The sequence below is a fragment of the Gambusia affinis genome, linkage group LG21, assembly GCF_019740435.1.
Source record: "Gambusia affinis linkage group LG21, SWU_Gaff_1.0, whole genome shotgun sequence".
Classification (NCBI taxonomy): Eukaryota; Metazoa; Chordata; class Actinopteri; order Cyprinodontiformes; family Poeciliidae; genus Gambusia; species Gambusia affinis.
This window is the reverse complement of record NC_057888.1, coordinates 11,967,321-11,984,728: the sequence shown is the minus strand read 5'-3', so window position 1 is coordinate 11,984,728 and position 17,408 is coordinate 11,967,321. Positions and strand designations below refer to the sequence as shown.

The following is a 17,408-nucleotide window of genomic DNA, read 5'->3' as shown; positions in this document are numbered from 1 at the left end:
GAGACAAATATTATTTTAAAACATCAAGCTCCTCTGCTTCTTCCCTGTAATCCTATTACCGTATGTAGAAATCCACTGCTCCTGATCAGAAACAACCAAACAGAGCCAAGACGGAGGAAGTTAGGTCTTACAACTATCAATCATTAGCTAATGGAGGAGAAACAACTTACCGATACATATGAACTGTTTATCAGTGGCATGCTAAGTAGCATGCACATTCACGGCATGCTACACTGGAGGGAAGCAGCTATAGCGCAGTAGAAAGGAGGGAGTGTTGAGCTGCGTGTACGCAAAGGTGATTCACAGTTTTAAGACCTTCCTCATGGCTTTGATTGATTGTTTCTGACCAAGCAATGTATTTCTGCAGATGGCAGTAGGACCACAGAGAGGAGGCTGAGGAGGTAGTTTTTTTTTTTTTTTTTACAGATTATCTGCATCATAAATTGTCATTATATAGTGACAGTTTTTTAAAAATATGTAGAAACATTTTTATAGCAGTTTCCTGCTTTAGTGATCGCGTCTTGTTCTGTTGAGGAGCCTTGTACAAAGAGACAATTAGTGAAGAGCTAGACCATCGTGCTTCCTCTGAGTTTTGATATGACTTGTTAACAATTTGATGAATAGCATGTCATGACTTGATAACTTTGTGGTTCACAATATTTTTACAACCATAACTTATCTGAGTCTAGACTTTGAGAATCAGTGGTGGAGAGTGTCATTTTAAAATAATTTCATCTTAATTGTCTGTTCCACTTTTACACAATCATTTTATGTTGCTGGAAATATGTAAAATAACAAAGCAAATAAAAGTTTGTATTTAAGGTAATTAAAAATTAGCTTTTTTTTCTGCTTTAGGTGTACAAAGGGAGGTCTAAGCTCATTTCAGTTCCTGTTGCTACTGGCGCGTATGTGTGAGGTAAGAAACACATTTTCACCATTCTGCCTTAGGGCTGTGACTTAAAGTGTTACAGCGTTTGATTGGCATAATGGGCCCATACCCCCCTATGTAGGGTCATTCTGGGCAACATCTGGATCTATTGTGCTTTTTTGTACGTGCTCGTACTAAGAAGGCAAGGGCTCATATGGTTTTGGTTGATAACATTATTGCTATCATTTCTAACCCCTCAGATGTCACTGAGAATAGGTGGTTAATTTTGCGTGCCGAAAAAGGTCTCCAATACCAAAGAACACTTACTGTTGTCCTCAAAGTTAAGTCTGAGAAATAAATCTGGTGCATTGATGAAGTACCTGACAATAGAGTTAGCACACCACTAGTAGTTTATAGTAACAAAGCGGACACGGGCAATTAGGCTCACCGAGTAATTTACAGTACTGCTCGCAGGTGGTGACCTGGAAAGAGCCAGGGACCACCTTTGCAACAAACTAGATCATTTAGCCAGGTAGAGTAGCAACTCTGTAGGATGTCCAAGTGAAACAGAGCAATCAGAGATTGTAAAAAGCCTGACACATTTCAAGCAGATTGTTATTTTTCATTTTGTAAAACGAATAACCCTCTGCAAACCCCCCCCCCCAAAAAACTATGACTTTTTTGGGGGTCTGTAATTTTAAGGAGAGTGAATGATCACCTTTATGTGTTGTTGATCTTTTTACGTCAGTGCACAGCTCGCTTGTTGGAGGTACCTATTAATTATGAAATACTGTAGGTCTTGCCCATTTCATTTTACTGCGTCTTCCTGCTGAACTTGGTGTGAAAGGCTGCTGTTCTTAAATAGGTATATAAAAAGTAAGAACAGAGAAGGTTCCCTGTGCAGCAGCAGCTTTCTTCTGCATTATGTCACCGGTGTCAAAAAGGCAACACTGAAAAAACACATCATTTCACACATCCTAGAAACTAAAATACATGCTGAAAATTGGCTAATTTGTTTGCACTGTTGGTAGTAATATAGGTTTGTCACTAATTAGTTATACATCTTGAACTTCTGTGGAATGTGTCTCATGACGAACATGAAACTCAACAAAACTTATAGGGGTTTTCTATAATGGAGTAGCACAAGCTGAAAAATATAACCCTTTTCTGTATGTCTGTCTCTGTCTTGCTCAATAATTTGTAAGGTCTCCCAGTAGTTTAAAATAGGAAGATAAACAATACCCTATTTACATGGTTTATCAGCCTTTAACATGGATCAGCTGATAAAATACCGTCTTTGTTAGTTGATTTCTTATCACACAAACAGAGGACCAAAAGACACTGCATTTTTTAAACTATTCTAAATGCCCCTTACGTCTTTATTTTGTGATTCTTAAAAGAAAAAAATCAAAACTAGTGCGACCCAGAGAACTCCCTAAGATTGAGTCAGAGTTTAATAAACAGATAGTCATTGCTTTAAGAATATGTTAGTCCCATCAATGGCAGGGCCACAGGATTTTGGTCCACCTATTTTCATTCAGAGTCCCTACAAATAGGCATGGCAGCTAATTGGCAAAAAAACCTCCATGATGTGAGTGGAACCACAGCACTAACAGCTGTGTGTGGTCCACAAGTGCTGGCACAGCTATTTTCAAGCCTCAGTCTTAGAGAAGTTCATAGTATGTTTACTCTACACCTGTACTGTAACTTTGCCTTGAGGACAGACGTAAACCACAACATGTTCAGCTTTCTCTCACATTAGTGTTGTTAAGGTCAATTGTCAGTTGTTTTCAAAAATCCATATTTTAAATGTGCCTCAGTTATGGGTAACATCAACTACAAATGTAGGAAACATCCAAAGAAGGAACTATGAACCATAGGACAATGTCCGCTTAACATTTTTGCTGCTGATATTCAATCTTACAGTAGCTTTTAGGTGACGTGAACGTGAATCAGCCTCATTTATTTGCTTGGCAATCTGAGGAAGATTGAGTGACAGCCACAGAACATCACATCACTTATGTAAAGCTTCCCTCAGCCACCACGAAATTAGAGTGCCTGTTGCTACACACTGCTGCCTCCTTCTTCTGCACGAATGAAACAGCAGCCTCCCTGGTTCAGAAGTTCACATTTTGGATGCGTGCCGGAACTCCTTGCAGCCGGTGACGTTTGTCCACTGCGCAGGTGGTCAGAATGGCATAAAATTCGGCCCGCTTTTATGGTCCTAAAATGTTGGGCCGCTTTTTAAGAAAAATATTACTGTGAGTTTATGTTACTGAATTAAGAACTGAGACAGGGACACTTTTTCCCACCTGCTGCAAGTGTATTAGTATTTCTCCCCAAAACAAATAAATCACATACATGTGCACACATCTTTGACATGTCTCAAGGCTTGGCTGAGGAAGCTATTTATTCTCAGGCACAGTTAACTACTGGCACATATGCTTTAGAGTGGAATGCCATTCAGAATGCAGAAAATATATTTAGTTCTCGCCAACAGACAGCAAAAGGCACCAGTGGGTCTAGCCCCCGTGTGAGAACAGCTATTTCTGTCACAGTATAGACTTTCAATTACTGTAATCTGGTGCTTCACTCCTTCAAGAAAACCACTATTTAGATACATCAGATTTGACATGTACAATACAAGCCATAAAGACAGATAAATTAGCTGAGAAATTTAAAAAGTGTCATTTTGGGTATAAAATCTACAGATACTGATCAGTATAATTTCCCCCTCGCCTTGTTATCCGTCTTGTTCCCTTGGGCAATAGCATAGATATTAGCAATACTTTCCTTTGGAGGAAAATGAGGATATAGGATACCTCCTAGTATTTGGTTTGACAGATGTAAGCTTTGCTTTTCAGTTTGTGTAAGCCCATTAATACATAGGTGCTTATGGATGGTGGAAATACCCCACAGCTGCAGTCTGCTTCTTGCCCCAAGAGTGACCCCCAAAAAACACTCAAGCTTCACAGCCGTGCAGCCCTTCTGCCACTTCCAGTCCTGCAAACATGTGTCCAACAAACTCACTGATCGAGATGAGTAGAGCTTTAGAACATCTCTACTAACCAGAATGTGGTCGGTAGATTGTTCCCAAACAGCTTTTCTATCCTCACTTGTATACGGCTTTATCACAGTTTCCCTAAATAAGAACAAAGCACTTTAAGAGCAACGGAAATAAATAATTTGTGAAATTCAGTCACTTTGTGTCCAGTTCAACTGACATTTAAGTAACACAAGCATGCAGTTCAGACATACAGGCAGAATATTTAGAGAAACTCAAAAAAGACAACACCTGGGTAACCTGCACTTTTCCTTTATAAAATAAGTTTATGAAGGTAAATGAAAACAATGATCAACTATTTAATATGAGCATGAGCACAGAACTACTATGAGTGGAAAACGCTTTATAGGATTAGATTAAATAACTAGCTTTTTTTCAGTCTTAGGGCTAGGGTAGGGTAAGACTCATTAAGACTCCTTGTGGGGTGTGAGACTCATTAAGAATCTTACACCCCACATAATTAATTCTTACTGAGTTATCACATCTATATTGCCCTTGGCCTACACACCAATTATGAGTTGTTGTAAATGATCATTTTACTTAGTAAGTTGCATTTTCTGAAATGGCACATAGCTAGTTATATAACCAGTTTAAAGACTCTTAAGTTTATAAAAGTTTTTTTCAAGCTATGCCAGTGACAGAAAAAAAATATGATAAATTTGTTGTATCACAAACACGAGTATGACATATTTACAATCACAAATTATATTTTACTGTTGCTTTAATATGTTAATCATTATTAATAGTGTTGTCAAACCTTCTTATTTTGATTGGGAGAAGCAAAAATATACAATAGACACCTGCTAGATCGATCTCTCTTTGCATTTCTGCTCTTTAAAAGAATTAATTGGGCTATCTGCTGAAGTAGAGATTAGCTGCATAATCGACTTGCTATTCAAAGCTTCCCAACTGTAGTTTAAAAACAGTATTACGTTTAGAGTGATGGGTCGTTCTCCTTAACTCTTCATGCCATGACTCTGTGTTTTTCACAACCACAACTTTTTGCTACAATGCCAAATTTTTTGTAAACAAATGGACAATTTCTGATGACTTCTTTCATCCACTTTGCTAAATTTCTGCAGCAACAAGTGAGATAGGGACAGTGCTGCTTTAACTGCATACAACAGTAGAAAACTCCAGTCACTTACACACTTCACCTGGCATTTCATTAAAATGACTTCAACCATCAGAATTTAGATATTCTGTTTATGAAATTTTGTCCCTTTCACAGCCAAGCATCAAAAAAACATTATGAGTTTAAAAATTAAATTCCGCTGAATGACTTGGACTCAAAGAACAACAGACTCAACTTGGCAAAAAACCTCAACATTATGAACAATCCTTACCAGGAGGTGACTAGTGAAATTGGAAATGTGTCCTATAAGCAACAAAACTGATTTTTTTTTTAACCTATGGAAAACAGTTATTAATGATAAGTTGAAATATAATGGTACTTTTTTTTTAATTTGAGTCTGAAGGTGAAAAAACTAAACCAAAGCTTAAAAGCGGTGCAATCTTACCGTACTGGTTTCAAAGTCTTTATTGTAGAATCTTGTATTTGCTGTGAAGTTATGATGCAGATTTTTTTATTTTATTTTTTTCCTGCTTTACATTGACAGAATGTGTAAAATATTCAATATTGATGTTCTTTTGTTGTTGGCAAGTAAAACACTCGGATGTAATACTCGTTCAACCAATTTTTTAATAAATCCATACATTACAGTATTTAAAAATCTGCATGCACTTGAAATGCAATCAAGTGCATTTTTAAGGGCAAATATGCAAGCAGGCCTTATGATTTATTATTATTGATATTATTCTGTTAAACTATAATCTAAGGTGACTTTTAGCATTCACAGCAGATTTTGATGCAGTGTTAGTGCATCTTGTTAAAATCTTAATATAATAACAGTATATTATGCTCTAAGTGGCTATCATAATGTATCAGCCTTTCAGTCATTTAATTAAAGTATTAAATAACTTTCAATGTGATACTATATTGCTTTCTATGCATGACTGAAGTGATTTACAGAACATATTGTATCTAACCGAATGTGCTGTTTGTGGATTTTAAATTAAATACAAAAATGGATGACAGAAATGCAATTTTACATAAATTATTTGTTTCTTATTGAAGCTATTTATCCTTTCAGCCTTGGAGCAAAATTGGTCCCGCTTGACTAAGATAATATGAAATTAATTTGTAAGTCATGCCTATGGTTTGCTGCTATGAGTGAACAATACCTACCTTCACTTAGTGCTCAAACTTTTTAAATGTCCTAGAGGAGTTCTGGTTTGAGTCCCAAACCTACTGAGATTTCCTAATGAAGGCTTTACCTTCCAGGCAAGCATATTTCTCCAAATGACAGTAATTTACATATGATGTATTTAGAGAAGAAGAGGGCAGGCTAATTCTATTTGGAGATTTTCCTTTGTTTTAGGAGTCATTAGCAGCTAGCTGAAATCTAATTTTTACAATTTCATCAGGCCATCTTGGAAAGCCTCTGTGAGCTCATCAGAGAGGAGCATTTATTGCTAAGTGTTCTCTATTGCATTAGCACACAATAAAGCGGCCAGGGACTGCTACAGACGTTTATGCGGAATCCAGTTAACACTCTGCCAATTCGTTTTTTATTGGGACACAATCAATTTTTATTCATTTTAAAGCCAGAATGCTTTCTTTCATTGTGTGCCTACTCCAGCTTATTATGCGTTAAACTAATTACCCAGTTGTTTTCACAAAATGCAAATGTTTATGTTAAAGATTTCCTCTCTGAAATGCAGACCTGATGTGCACATATGTACACTTTCCACTGTGATTTAAGCAAAAATAATTATATTCACCATTTATTTTCTATAAGTCTGGCAAACAGAGGAAGGTCTAAGTAGCAAACTGATTTTGAAAATGGTAAGAAAAGTAATCAACTTTGGGCTCAATGTGTATTTTGTTTTCTTTTTGCTGTAACACTGTGAGTGTTTCATTACTGATATGTAACAAAACTTTCCATGTTTTAGAAGTGCATTTCATACAGCAGAAACAAAATTATTTTTAATTTTACAAAAACAAGTTTGATCTGTTTCTTACCCTTTAACTATTAAGACAATTCACTGTATAATTTGACATTTACAGCTGAAGCCACTGTTTTTTAAACAACTGAGAACAGCTGTTTTCTTACATATGCAGTAAGATTATTTAATACTTTTTCATGTACACTAGGTTATGTAAAATACCTTTTACATGGATATAGAGGTGAAAAAACTTATTTTTATTTATTTTTTTTCCCCCACCAGGGGGTCCTTTTTGTGGGCTCTAGTGTCCCTTTTATCATAGTAGGCTGACAGGAAAGGGGGGAAGACATGCGGCAAATGTCGTCAGGTCCGGGAATCGAACCCGCGACGGCCGCGTCGAGGACTGAAGGCCTCCAAACGTGGGGCGCGCTAACCTCTACGCCACCGGAGCACGCCCTGAAAAAACTTATCTTAGTACCTGTGTTTATAGTATGCTCTGATAAGATACTATACATGTCTATTGGACGAAAACTGTGAATTCAACAGTGTACTACTGCCTATGGACAAAATAAGTTACTTTTTGCTGTGAAAATAGACATGTTCTTGTTAATTTTTACATACTTAGTCATTACCTGACCATCTTGGGCTGAACGTTCTGTGCTCCACAGATATTGAAGTTTGCCTCAGAGGGAAGAGCTGAGTGAATCCTCATTAGTATATAGACAAAAGGTCTGCATGGCATAGTACGAGATTCAGTAATGATATCCGATCTTATGCACATTTCAGAACAGTACTGCATTTGTGTGCTATTCATGGTGCATCTGAGTTTCAGCACTTATACCACATAGTTTTTTAAGATGATTGCATCGAATCATTAACTTGCAATAATTCCTCATCTATCTGAAAGCATGTAAAATTTGGCATTATTCCTACACATGCTGGCTGTACTCTGAACGCCTTTGTACAATCAAACATGCTTTAACAGATTGTACAAATATCAGATTTTAAGAGCCAGTATTAATATTTTTTTATTACCTGAACTTTTAAAGCAGGTACTACACAGATTTGTAGTTGGACATTCAAGTATTGTTATTGTGTACTCATTATTTGCTAAGCTGCTTTTGTAGACAGCCAAGACACCTCGGCATGTGTAGAGAAAAAGTGGCTAAAGTCCTCTTAGTGTGAGTTATATGAGTGCCTCTTTACTGCAATGTAATAATTAGAGTGCTTAAGTGCTCCTTGAGCAAAGACAAACCTAGATACTCTCTTCCTCTTCAGCCCCTCCTCTCCTTCACTAAGAAGGTCTTTAATGGCTCCCATTTGACTCAGATATCATTTATTGTTTGGTATCAGGTGTACACCTTGTACCATTCACCATTCGTGCTGAAGCATTCTGGATGTTAATGGTTGTAATATGGGCAAAAGACTTAAAGGCTTAGCCCTTACTCTTTATTTTGTAACCTCTTGTTGCATTCTCATTTTTTAATGCTAATCCTTGTGTTCTCTCTTTAGGAGTGCCTATTAGCACAAAAAAATCAGGAATTTTTTTTCTAAAAATAATGCAAAAATGTATTTGCTCATTGTTCCAAATGTTTGTTTCTGTGTGCAAAGATATCCTTGCTGCTTCTGTTGAGGGATTTATCTCGCAGTGGTCCCCAGAAGACTTCAACAGGCTAAAAAGATGACAGGTTATCATTGATCTGCCCATACTGAAATCCATTAAAAAATGTATGGGCTGTTGTGCATTAACAGTGCACTCAACTGTTTTCGATCCATTAGAGGAGCAGGGCATGGGGCCCCTAGTGGCCTGTAGGCCCCACAGAGGTCCTTGAGCTTTCATTTAATTAAATTACCTTATAATGAAAACAGCCATAATGAGATTAATTTTAATTATTCATCAGTGGCCGATTTGAGGGAGAGACAACATTAATAATGCATTAAAGGACTAAACATTTTTCAATTCAATGCCTTTTCCTTTTGTTAAAGGTGTAATTTATTAAGTGCTGTGCAGCTGCTAAATATGTCAGTGGTGAAGACGTCCAGACGCAAAGGTCGGTTAGACAGGCTGTTGAACTGCTTCGTAATTATATTTAAATGTCCGTCATGGTAATAAATATGGACCCAATAATACAGCTATGCACATAGCTGTAAAAAAAAACAGCATAGATTTTTTTTTTTTTGTAGTACACTTATTTTGAGTTGCTTAAAGCTAACTGGATTTTCAGTCAATGCCTGAAGCAGAAAAGTAATCACAACATGTTTCCTTTCTTTGTTGATTTTTGCATATTTCCATCAGATTAGTAGGTTCATTCCCCAAGTGTGATCACATTAAACCACGTTGGTGTCTGGCCAGCAGCACTGGGAAAGATTGTTACACTGTGTAAAACTAAAATTAGCTGGCTTGTTAATATGCTTTTTTTTGCTTTCGCTCGGCAGCCAGAATTGCACATTTGAGATCTGTAAGATAACACTGTGAAATTTATGATTTCGGTAGCACATTTTACATTGAAAAGTGTCATGAACAGATAAGAGCTTGGAGGAAACAAAACAGCAGAAGTGACTTAATCTAGGAGACAAGGATGTCATTGGGATGGAGAGCAGGGTGCATTTATCAGGCCTTCATCAATACCTAATTAATAATTCAGGCACAGTCTGGGGCTTCTATAGGGCAGGGTTTCAGCCAGCTTGTAATTTTGTAAATTGTTTAGTCATCATGCTGTGAATGGACCAGGGCCGTCTCCCTGAAGTTTAATCCAGAAGTGCTTGTAATGTTGTCAGATATACAGTGAGGAAAAATATGAAAGGTAAAAGAGGCTCTCATAAAAAGATTACTGCATAGAAACTTGGAATGAGCAATCTATTGTAAGCAACAGGTAACTGTATATGCGTTTTTATACATAAAATATACTTTACCAAAAGTAGTCTTTGTTTATCAGCAAAGCTTTGATACTGGGAGTAAAAGAAATTAACAAATTGATAATGTTAAATCATTCATTTTAGTTGTGCAATTTGGGAGAATGTGGTTACAAACAGAAACTCAGCAAATGTAGGTTTTATGCATATTATATAAAAAGTACACTGTATGCACAGAAATAAAATAAAATAAAAATTTGGGGGGGAATTTTCCTTTTTACATTGCCATATGTATTTATGTATTATTGCACGTCCTAAACCTATACCTAATTGCATGCATTTGAAATCAGTCAAATAATCAATCAATCAATCACATAGAGAAAAACAGAAGCCTTTTTCAAATAACATAGCATAATATACGAAACAAAATAGAATATAAATTAAAATGAAATAGAAATAAAACAATTCAAATTGTCTATGAATTATTGTCGCTGACAGATTTCCGGAAAATAAACAAATAGAACTAGCAGGCTCTTTGCCCTTTCTTTCATTCAATTATGAGCAGTTTTAAGGTGCCAGAGCTGTATACCTAATAAATTAACAAACCTCTCAATTACCCCTTGCCAACTCTCTGACAGCCCCCATTGAGAGAAAAATGTCTTCTAAATGGTCTGACTAGTTTTACCTGTTCTGCCTACAAAATGTTCTATTCTTCCACCTTGCTCCTGTGGCAATAGAAGGTTTTTTTTATGTATTTATTTATTTTTTGGCTATAAAAGTTTTGTTCTCCAGTAAGTAAAGTGAACTACTGCTGCAGTTTGTTTGTACAGTGCTGCTGAGCTACTTTTGGACCTGTCTGGTAGACATGAGCTCAGAAAGCTGTGCTAAGTCACATATTAAAAGAAGACAATGTTTCTGCTGTTGTGGTTGAGCCAACTAGATGTTCTTAGAACTAAAACACCTGCTGTTTCGGTCATAAAGTAACCAAATCAAAAGGATAAAAACTTCACAGTCCATTACAAAATTTCCCATTTTGTGCTTTATGCTTCTCATTGTAGAAATGGATCCCTGTAACAAATGCAGTGTTTATTTTGGAGTAATGGGCGATTCCCAGCATAAGCAGACTTGTTGTGGCTTCATTTTTGATTTTAACAAAGACCTGCTGAATCGGGGATATATCACCAGAGTTTGCTAAAACATATCACATTTCTCTTCCAACAATGTAGTTTTAAAAGGAGAATTTATCTCTTTTCATCACATCATAAAGTATGTATTTACTTTCTGAAGAGATTTACGGTCCAGATTTTAAGAAAAAAAAAATATTCCTAAAGGCAAAGGAGTTGAAAATTTAACTTCAGTTCCAAAATATCTTATAGCTTTTTCTTTGTATTTTTCTTTTACTTTCTATTCAGCACATAAAGTAAATATCAGTCCTTCTAATCTTGACTTGTACCAATGAACAGAGCTACATGATAGTAGGAAATGTTAAATTAAGATTTGTTATTGTTGAACATACTAAATATTAAGTTCGTTTTGATAGTACTGCTTTATTAAAACGTAAAACGTATCAAGAACTAGCTGAATATTAGTGGCATAACAGGATTAAAATTGGAATATATTTTATCAAAATTCCTTATTCCCCTTTTACACCAGACAAAGACTCACACCACGACATAAATCAGACAGAACAGGGAAGATCTCTACAAGGCCAGGGACTGTTCTTCTGCAATGTTTCCAGAACAAAATCCCTTTCCTCAATTAGTCTTCAATTAATAAATTCAAGACTTTTATTAAATTGGAAATTCTTCAATTTAATAATCTCAATGTAGGATCTTAATTAGAATTAAATATGTAAGATTTACCATAAAAGAGCAAATATTTAGTCATGTATTAAATTTGCAAATACATCCAATATGTGTGTATTTCTACAACTTAAAAAAAAAAATGTGTTTGATGTATTCAACAGTACTGCGAGTTGGCCGAGGAACCTAAGTATTATCAAACTCTAAGAAAACAAACAAATCAGACATAATTTACTCCTGGATGTTCAGTCTTTCTTAAAAGTGTGCAAAAAATAATTCTGCTCCTGGAGCTTTCTTACTAGTTCATAATTGCTCATTTTGACAAGTTCTAAACATTCTTCTACATTATCCAATCCTGGATTCCTCTTCACAGCAAACTCTTTCCTAGGATTTGTTATGATTCTTAAAATTCACTTTAGGAAACTGTATAAGTTAAATAATCTAGTTGTAAAAGTACTCAAGTCACATGCCAGAATGGAAAAGGACCATTTTTTAAGCTGACATGTATAATGTTTAATATAACTATTGGGCAAATTAAGCAAAATGTTTATCTTGAATTTAATTCATAATTGTCCTTAAGAAAAGGTCTTAAAAGTTTTCATTTACAAAGATTACACTAATCAATTGCTTACATTTGCATTCACCATATCCTTGGTACTCCTGTTTGGACGAGTGTTACAGCAGCAGTGGTAGCTTATCAATGACATGTAGCCTGAACACATCTCCGAGGATTAGTCATCAGAGAAGTTGAAGGACAAGTGGCAGCACCGGCCTCTAGCCAAGGCAACAATCTAATCACACCCACACCGGACTGGCAGCTTTCCATGTAATTTAACAAGTCTATATTGAACTCTATTGTGCAGCTCATGTACAGACACTGCTGTGGTTGCAATCAAAAAGATTTCACCAAATGGCTAGAAAATATTAGTACATTTTAATGATCAGACCCCTTTAACTCAGTGGCTTGTATGTGCTAAGCTCCTAGCTGTGGAGAAGCGCGCACACAGCTCCAAATTGCACAAAGGGTTGTTGGCTGAATTAAATTGTGAGGCTTTTCGGGTATATTTTAAATGTGCAAAGTACTTTTCATACTTTGAAGGAGAATTCTGAAGATTGTATTTGGAACTATTGTAAGGATGAGATAATGAACTGAAAAAAAGGAGCAACTGATAGTATTTTTTTCTATATTTAGTATTTTGATTGTGAACAAGTTCCATGTTTAGACACTTTGTTTCCTCTGTAGCTTTATGGCAGGGCAATATATGGTGTTGTGATTTTAGCATGTTGTTGAAACTCACATTTGCTTTTGACCCTTAGCTTTCACCTCACTAACTACCACCTCATTTGGAAAACAGTAACCCATCTATGCATCTGATGAAATAAGTGCTTATTTAACAAATTTTTTGTATCAGAAGTTGTGTTATACTGAACTGGTTAAGTAGCATGCACTTAACCAGTTAAGTGCACAGGTGTAAAAATCTGCCATTGTTTTTTACACCTGTGGATTATTTCGCACCTCCATAGGGGGTGTACCACTGTGAGAGACTCTAATCACTGTAGATGAATAAACGAGCAGCTCCAACAAATGGGTTCACTGAAAATTGGCTCTGTAAATGGGGCATAAAGCTAATGCCAGGATGGTATCCGCTCTGCTGCAACCCCCCCAAAAAATCACTTGCGTCTACTGCTTCTGAAAATCCTCACTATATTTCAGCTTGTACTGAGCAGTTTAAGCCAAATACTAACAAGAAAAACAACTTTTGTAAGCATATGCTTCTGAAGGATAATTTTCAGTAAAGATTTTTTTAAATGTATTTCCCACTATAGTGTTGCAAGCTAATTAAACCAAGAACATATACTGTACACTACAAAGATAATTGATGCTTTTTTTTTTTTTTCAAATCACTTCATGTTCTTGATGAGACAGATATTTCGTCCATTCCATCTATCCGTTATCCAACACACGTATCCCTTGTGGGGTCATGAGAGGTGCTGGTGCCTACCTCCAGAGGTCAATGGGCGAGAGGCAGGGTACATCCTGGCAGGGCAACACAGAGAAGACAGCACAAACAAACATGCATGCACACACCCACACCTAAAGAGAGGTTAGAGAAATCAGTCAACCTGACAGTCATATCTTTGGACTATGGGAGGAAGCCAGAACACTCAGAGAGAACCCAAGCATGCACAGGGAGAACATGGAAACTCCATGCAGAAAGACCTCGGGCTAAGGTTTCGAACTCAAAACCTTCTTGCAAAGCCACAGTGGTACCAACTGCACCACTGTGCATGTGTGTGTTGATATTTCCTTACAAGAACAAAGACTAAGTGTTTTGTGGAGAGTTCATTGCAAATTCTATTTCCTCCAAGGGGAAGTCACCTTTTAGCAGGGAAATTGCTAAACACCTCAAGAGGAAACAAATATTGCATATCATTAAGGTTTATTGGCATACCTCACAATGATGTGTTTGTAAAAAAAAAAAGTGCTGCATCAGGAAGTCTGTGCTCTCTGTGCAAAGGCAAAATTAATTATTGTTCCATTTTCAGGAACATGTAGTTTTTTTGCTTTTGGTTTTGCTCACCTTTACCTGGAATGATAAAGTCTTGGTTAACTTTTCATATTCAAATTAACTTTGACAGAACTTCCTGTGTAGTTGATGGTGGTAGAACAAAGGTAGTGTTCAGGAAAAACAGTGAACGGAAGGCTGTCTTCCTTCCTAATTATGATAACAGTGAAAAGTAATAATAATAAATGAAAGCCACCAGGACTTAGCATGTGGATTGGGCCTCCATTGAAATATTCCTTTATTTTATTTTAGAGGCAGAAAATGGAAAAAAAGTACTGAACATAAATAAATCACAAATGTTCTCTCTGTTGGCAAAGAAATAGTCCTCTAAATCAGATTCACATTTCCATATATCCAGGATAACATCTGTTACTATAGCATCTGGAAGCCTGCCAATCAATTTTTTTTCACTGTAGACAGAAAATGCATTGTATTCCTACTAAAAAGATGACCTCAGCAGATGTTGTCTACTGACGGGGCACAAAAAATAAGACCTATAGTAAAAGGAAAACCTAATAAACTTTATTAATTTGTGGAAATCTAGTTGTTGACTCCTAGCTTAAGATAATATATCTTTCCAAACATAAACAATGTTATTTTCTTATCCCTTAATTTTGGTTTGTTACTTCCCTTAAATCCATGACTTAGATTGTTAAATACTCCTGCATTTTTAAGAACATTTTGATTTTTAGTCGTTAAGCTCAGGCTTTTCCGCCATAACGATCTCTGAAAAATAAAGAGATCACAGTCGCCTCTTTTGTGTCGTGACTAAGTTGCTGCATATTCATTTGACACTTGCATTAACACTACACTGTGAGGACAATTATTAGCCAAGTGGGTATTTTGATCACAAGATCATTTTTAGGCATATTTTCTAAGTCTAAACTGGACAACTTGAATGCTTAATAGATTTAACCAGTGCATGTGATGCATATCTGTGTGATGTGATCTAAAAGACATATACCCTAGATCAAGACGTGATTATTTAGTATTTCCTCTTACTTATTTACTGACTCTTAAAAACTCAGTAATTACAAAAAGTCTCTCAGAAAGAAGCAGCACTCTTGAACTCACTAAGATGTTGAGGTGTGATCAAACACTTTGTTTCAAATAGTCAAAAGGCCCGCAAGAAATGTGTCTGCAAGAAGTCTACAGCTTCCATAAGGTTATTTTTCATGCAGGACAAAACTTCATCACATGTATTCAACTACTCCTCTTACTGGTTAGCCAGTAATGACGGTAAAAATGAAAAGTTATGACATGGTCCCCTTTCCTCACCTGGCCTGAACCAAAATGAGAACTTGTGGGCAGTTCTTCAACAGGAGATTAAAAGTGAAGAAAAACAGTTCACCCCTCTGAGCAGTGTCTGGGAGGCTGGGATCGCTGCTGTATAAAATGTTTTCTACTCAGTAGATCAAGAAACTGTCAGATGTCCTGAATAGAAGATTTATCACTGTTGTTGAAAAAGAGGGGTCTTTACTTCAGAAATGTCTATTGGAAAGCTTTGACTTATTAATAATTCTCACTTGAACAGATATAAATAAAAACGTGAGAGGGGAAAATATGTGTTTTTCATTTAGTTACATAATAATTCTGCACAGTAATAGTTGCCCAATAATTGTGCACACATGAATATTCTCCAAAGAATCCCAAACTACATTTTTACTTTCTAGCATTTTAGGTTTATTAGTATTTAGGATTAACTGAGAACACTCTAGTTGGTGATTAATAAAAATAATCCTCTAAAATAAGACTTGCCTAATGATTGTGCACACAGTGTGCTCTCTCTAAATGTTCCTCCTGTGTGTTTATCCTTGATAATTAAATGTACCTGCCATTGTTTTAGTTCTCCATGTCTGAGCAAAGTGAATATAGATGCTGCAACTTCCCTTCTTTTATCTACTTAAAGTAACTTTTTTAGGATCAAACAACATGTAGCTGAGTAGAAACTAATCACAAATGCTCAGTTTGAATGGCATGACTAATGATGTCCTCTGAATTGTGCTGCATTACTATAGCACAATTACGCCCTTTTGAGTAAAATATGGGATTGATTATGTGTAGAAAAGGGATATTTTTATGAATCATTGCTCACCCCAAGAGGCTAAACTGCCTTTGTTCATCAGGGAAGCAGTTCTAGTGAGAACAGTAGTATAAATGTTAATGTCTGCCTACATTATACTAGAACTATTATATTTTTTGTTTCAGTTTTTATCTTAAGTGATCATTTACCACTGTGATAAATTACAATGAGACCTTTTAAATTTTGGGGTAGGAAATTGATTTAAGACTCCAATGTACTAAATTTTGCCTGACTTTCTCACCAAATATATTTTGTCATTCTGCAGCTTCTGACGTTTGAGTTTTGCATCCCAAATGTACTGTTATTTTTCTTTCTTCTTTTATGCTTTTTATAAATACTTATGAGCTGGAATCCTATGTTTGAAATAAAAAAGTTACAAAAATGTTGTAAACGTTATCATTTGCGAGTTATAAAGTCCCTCCAGCTTTATCCATGACTAGAAAGTTTCTGCAGCTCAAATGGTAACTTTTCTGCATGCTTTAAAGTTGTGATGCTCAGTATGTTTGCTGCTGCAGTTGGAAATAAATTACTCATGACCAAATAATTCATGCATATTTTTTTGCACTGCACATACACAAAGTAATGTCTATAGCTAAGCTCAGCTGTTAAGTCTGGAGTCCTTCTTAGAGCTAGTGTCCAGTGGGAGTTTCTATTTATCAAGCTGTGCTCACTTCCACTTGCTTCTTTCAGACAAATGTGGATGTAGGTTAAATATAAATGATCTTCCAGTTGTGTTGTGTCTGTTAAAGCCCGTTGAGTTAGATGGCTGTATAGTAATGTTCCTGGCTTTGATATAGTGGAAGCACATCTATATTGTCAGTAAGACAAACCCCAGCTTGCACAGCACTAAGTCTTTAGTAACTGGGTTTAGACATTGGGGAGAATGGCGCAGGCCCAGTCTAAGTGTCTTTCATCTGGCCAATTCAAACAGACGTTTGACCCCAGACATTTGCCTAATGTGTTTTTGTTATGTGGACTCCTGGCTTCACAAATGTCACAGTGGCTGGACTAGTGGGGGTTTGGATAAGTGAGTCAGAGAGGGGAGACACGGAGTCAGCCTGAGGGAGGGGGATTGCAAGGCCACAGTTATGTGTATAACCTCTGCATTTTGCACTCTAACCTACTGGGAGTTGGTGGTGTGCTGAACATAAGTTCTACTGAT

The 17,408-nt window shown here is 36.3% G+C and overlaps 1 protein-coding gene across 2 annotated transcripts in view; it reads left to right on the top strand.

The window, feature by feature from the left end:
* The window catches only part of eya1 (EYA transcriptional coactivator and phosphatase 1), a 78,540-nt gene that overhangs the window by 7,735 nt on the left and 53,397 nt on the right, over nt 1-17,408 (top strand). The window contains exon 2 of one of the 2 annotated variants that reach the window (XM_044104684.1): nt 856-916. The exons of the other annotated variant lie outside the window; for it this stretch is intronic. The gene's annotated coding sequence lies outside the window, so the exon portion shown is untranslated. The remainder of the gene's footprint in view (nt 1-855; nt 917-17,408) is intronic. 2 annotated transcript variants of the gene reach the window in all.